Source organism: Phalaenopsis equestris, unplaced genomic scaffold, assembly GCF_001263595.1.
Source record: "Phalaenopsis equestris unplaced genomic scaffold, ASM126359v1 Scaffold000094, whole genome shotgun sequence".
In the NCBI taxonomy this organism is placed as follows: domain Eukaryota; kingdom Viridiplantae; phylum Streptophyta; class Magnoliopsida; order Asparagales; family Orchidaceae; genus Phalaenopsis; species Phalaenopsis equestris.
The window spans coordinates 2,676,204-2,681,834 of NW_018164536.1; positions in this window are offsets into that span (position 1 = coordinate 2,676,204).

Sequence of the window (5,631 nt, forward strand, 5' to 3'; positions counted from 1 at the left end):
CGGTGGTGTTAAAAAGCCGAAAGATTTGACACAACAATCTAAAATTTGTAAACTTTGATTGGCATTGGGCGGGTGGCCCACGGGCTTGTGATAAGTCCGCTTAAAATGAACAAGATTGGTCACAAATAAGTAGAAGTTTATGGGGCCAAGCCTGTTTCAAATTGGTTAAAGTTCGAATGAGACCGACCTACATCGTATCGGACACGCCCAATAGCCCGGTCTCATCAGTATAGTTCACAATTGTAAGCTTTTAAAGCGATTAATCTTCTCTTTCTTTTTCTTCTCCATATAGTCATACTCTTTCATATAACATAAAAATTACCATTTTTTTTTATTTTTAAACAAATGAAATATGACATTCATGTATAGATAATAAAATGACAAATATGTAAAAATTGAAGTTCAGGTGTTTGATATATAATTAAATAGAAATTGATAAGTGTATCTTTTTTTGTGGTGTTTTACTCAAATCATTTGTATTGACATATAGAGATGTTCTGAATTTAAAATATTACATATTCTATGTGTATGCACATCAAATAAATTCACCTAACGCATAAGAAAAAAAAAATGTACATGTTGAATCCAAAAATGGTCTGTGGATCACACACAGGGTATAGTGCATTGAACGGATAAGAATAACATAGAGAAAGAGAGAGACAGAGAGTGTGTTAGAGAGATAAAGGAAAATAGACAGTAACACAAGTTCTGAGACAAACAATTCAATAGCTCTTTATTGAAGAAATGGCTCTCTATTTATAAATCCTAGTGATATATAGTAAAATTACATGTTTATCCCTGTTTTAATAGGAATGTTACAAGTAAGTATTGCACATTTTCATATCTATTACCGACACTGGGACTCTCTAATATCTATAACTAATGACGACATGGTTTCGTAGTCACAACTATTTGAATAGAGTCATTTAATGGCCTGATGGTGTTATCATTCGGTCGTCTGAGAATCATTCGGTTGGCTGAGAGGTCTTCGATTGACTAGAATGTCTTTGGTTAGTCTTTTAAAGATAGTCCCCAATAGAGACCTTTTTGTCATTAGGGTGAATTTGGACTCTCAGGCAGAGGGTCTATCGCCATAATCTGACGAGCAACTCTTCTTAGAAAAGGAGCCTTCTTAGAGGATTGGGAAGATATTCCACGTGGTGCTCTGTGGCCTTCTTTGTGAAAAATCTCATAATTAGTCGAGGGAGCTGGTTACAAATGACTGTCCCTAAGATTAGGTGTCTCATATTCTTTCATTCGGCTTGTTCCTCCATTTGGTTTGCTAGTAGTTCCATTTGAAGGAAACGTTGCATGACACTTCCATCTTTGGACTATCCCAATGCAATCTTTTGGTGTTCATTAAGTGAGACCCACCAAATTTCCTCAAAATTTGTGCAGTCATATTCTGATGTATGGTACCTATAAAATCAATTTAGAACTTTTGCCGTGGATCCTTTTATCATTCATATTACATAAATTTTTTTTATTATTTTAAATCAATAATGTGATTTGAGGAAATTATTAAATATTATATTAACTATTTCTTTTTTTTATAATACTAATAATATATTAACAATTAATTAAAATTTTAAATTTATATTCATGTTTTTAAAAAATTAAAAATTTACAAACTCATTCAACATAAATTTAAGCACAATTTTCTTGATTTAATTATTTTTTTAATTAAGGGAAATGATAATGAGTTTTGACATGAAAACTCATTTTTCTTTTAAGGCTCGTGAGCTTGCAGGCCGGCCTGACCCATTTGGTGGGCGGGCCTAACTATGAAATTATAAATAGAAACTGGGGTCAAGCCTGAACAAAGCCCCTTTGGTCGATCAAAGCTTGAATAAGCCCATCCCATGCCAAGCCCTGCGCCCAATGCCTAGGTATAGACAGAATGCTCCACTTCCTAAGTTTGCTAAAAATTAATAAATTTTACTCTCTCTCCTCTCTCTCTCTCTCTCACTTTCTCTCTTTTTCACTATCCCTCTCCAATTCTCTAACTCTCTCTCCCATACCCCCTCCCTCCTCAATTTCCTTCTCTCCCTTCTCCCTTTGTCGCTCTCTCTCTATCTCTTTCATGCACTCTTCGACACTTCTCTGTCTCTGCACTCTCTTTCTCTTTCACTTTCTCTTTCTTTGTCCCCTGTTGGCTCACCATATTCTCACCCTCTTTCTCTCTATCTCTCTCTCTCTCCTTCCACTCCTCTCTCCTGGGTATGGTGAGCGGGTCTGGGCAACCCTATTCAGCTTAGCTTAGCTCGTTTTGAGTTCTTTATCTCATTTGCTTCTCAAATTGTCTAATCACTCATAAATTGCATCTAAAATCTCAAATATCATAAAAAGCATAAAACTAAATAAATAATTATGAACAATTTGTTAAAAAATATATCAATATTTGGTATACGTCAAACATCAATCAGTTTGATGAATATAGTTATAGATAATTTAAGATCTTTATTTAAGATTTAGCCCAAACACTCTAAACTATATATTCAAAACTTCAATCAGAATCTATTTACATAATAAGTTCAGAGCATCATATTTGCTTCTAACGATATCCCTGATACGGTGAACACTTTACTTAGATGGATAAAACATGTAATAATAAATTATTAGTAGTTGAATAAACAAATAGAAAAAGAATCGCATTTATTAGGCTCTAAATTATTTACATATCTTCATCAGGCTCAATGTATGTTTGTCACATGATGCTTGACATGCCATGGTCTAAAAATGTGAAGAGACCTACCCGGAATGAAAGTAGTGATGATAGTATTGTGACATATAATGAAGTGTAGTACACTGGCGACTTTAGGGGTGAAGCTATGGGCCAGGCTGAAAGCAGAGATTATGGTGATGATTGTCATAATGTTGCTCGTAAAAATAAGGAAATAGAAGAATTTAAAAATAATAAACAACACAAGTAAAAGTATAAGTGCAAAAAATAAATGCAGAAGTATAAGAAGTAAAAATACAAAGCACAATAATTAAAAATAGCAAATATAAGAAGTAAAATCAGCAAAAAAACACTAAACCCTAAATGTGGAATAAAATAAGTAAAATGAACAAAGTAAAAAATTGCGTACACATCTCATTCTTATTCATGGGATGAATGACTAGAGGTTGAACGTAAAATTTCTTAATCTAAATCATCACCTAAATAATACTCAATATGATTAATTTCTTCATGTGCATCACTAATATCATTTAAACTTTTGCTTATCAAAATTAATTAGAATGCAAAAATCAGATATTTCTTCTTCCTAATGAGTAGATTTGATACTTATTTGAACTTCAATAATCACATTGGGTTTGGCTTTGATGGCGATCACCCCATTTAATTTCTCTTTTGCTCTATGAGGGTATCTAAGATAATACACTCGACTCGTTTGTCATGTTAGAACAAAATGATTAAATTACTAGTCTATGATTAATAACATGATCAAACTATTCATAATTGAACATAAATACACTTTACTTAATAAAGTTAGGATATTACAACTGGACTATTTCTTGAAAATCCCATAGTAGTTTATTTCATTATTTGAATTGATGTTTACTTTTACACAAACACTAGAGTTATTTATTAATTTTCTCTTATACTAAGAACATGTGAAATCTATAGCCATTTACATCAAAAATTGGCTACATATTCATGATGCACATAGGTACCCGAGCGAGATCTAGCAAGCTCGAATTTGTAATTTCAACTTTTTAATTATGAACTTATTAAGCACATCAATAGTCATGTGTTATTATTTAATTCAACTTACATATAAGTGAATGTGTGCGCAATTAGTAGAATTTATGGGGGAGTTTAAACATTGATGGGTAGAATTTTCCAAGCTTCTCACTTATCATACTCTCATCATCCACATTAAATAAACTCACAAATAACCTAATCACTTATTAAAACTTTTTAGAATCAAGGGAGTATTATATTTGAGTTACAGAGTTGAACAACTATTACTAAATAATCCATCTTACTCAAGGAAGCATTAAACTTCACCTTAATTAAGAAGAACATAAATAGTCACCACTCAAAGATTCTTATCATTGAGATTACATGAATGCATTATCTTGATGCTTCATCTGATTGCTAAAGAATAAAATCATAAATCATTAAGACACCATACATATAGCTTCATCGATGAGTCACCGCTGCTCAACGTAGTAAGAACAAAAACTAATATTCTATTATACTAAATATGCCTCTCAAATTAAGCCTTTTGGTTGTGATTTAATCTTCAAAATTCTCTTCAATTTATTAAAAAAATTATAATAAAATATTTATTTAGCTTGATATGCCAATAATTTTAAATAAATTGTTAAAAATTATTTATTGCTACATCTCAATAGATGCCTGAATATGCCTCATATGATATATGTGCCAGCAGATGCTGCATCAATATAAGAAAGTCAAGTGAAAGTATTCTTTCAAGCTTGTACATTATCGTATAAATACTTACTTCAAGTTGTCATAATGCATTAACTTTCAAATGAGTCACAAATAAGTCTTTTGAAGAATATACAGATTTCACTTAAATGATTAAGTATCTAACTTAGCAAAAAACTAAAGTTAGTTTACAACAAATTTTATAAGAAAATAAAATAGTCATGGTTTTTCATATCAAATACCTTTCTTAGGTCTAGGTGAACATAATGGCGACTAGATCATGAAGGTTCATAAGCGAGGGCGATGTTTTTGAGCGAATGAGCGAGAAGCAAAGAGGGGGAGGCTGCGAGGGATTCAGGCAGAGAAGGGGGACAAGAGAGGTGCGGGAGGAGAAATGAATTTAGGCGCACGGGATATGTATTTTAGTTTTTTGGCGTTGGCTTTCCGTTGAATTTGTGTTGGATATAGTTCGGCGCTAATGAGTATAGTTTTTCACCTCGCTTTATAGGACGTAATTCGACGCAAAAAACTGTCGCAATTCCACCAAAAGTTTCGTTTTAAGTATAATTTTTATCTCAAATTATTGGACGCAAAATCCGCACAAATATCAAAATTTATCTTTCCTTGCTCAACAACTACAAATTCGACGCTAATATTTGCATTAGAAAAATCAGACATAAATATCATATGCTAATAACAACATCTCCGTATAATGGGCGACAAATGTCTGTCGGTTCGTCTACAAAAAATTATTTGTAGGAAAAGGTCCATTTGCTGTACTTAATTGACACTAGCTGAACAATTTTAATTAATAACATACATGCGAATTGTTTCTCTCCTACGATTTTCGTATGAAAATTTTGTCTCATATGCGTTTTTCTCAATTTATTCATTGCACAAATTTTTGTATAATCTTAATGAAAAACCCACCCTTCACGAAGAATTTTTAAGTGCAGGTAACACAATTAGTGGTATTTTTATGATATATATATATATATATCTGTGTATATAGCCACGCTTGATGCATTTTTTAAAATGTATATTATGTTTAAGCTTCTTACACTTTTGTTGAAAGCACGTTTGGGGCAGCTTATAAGTGCGGGTGGTGTTTTTAAAATGCCGCTGTACCGTTTGGTTTGCGCGTTTCGCCAGCTTATCCGAACCACTTTTGGGTTTTTACACTAAACGTAGGCCGTAAGCCAAACCCCGCGGCCTGCCCGCGGGCCGCG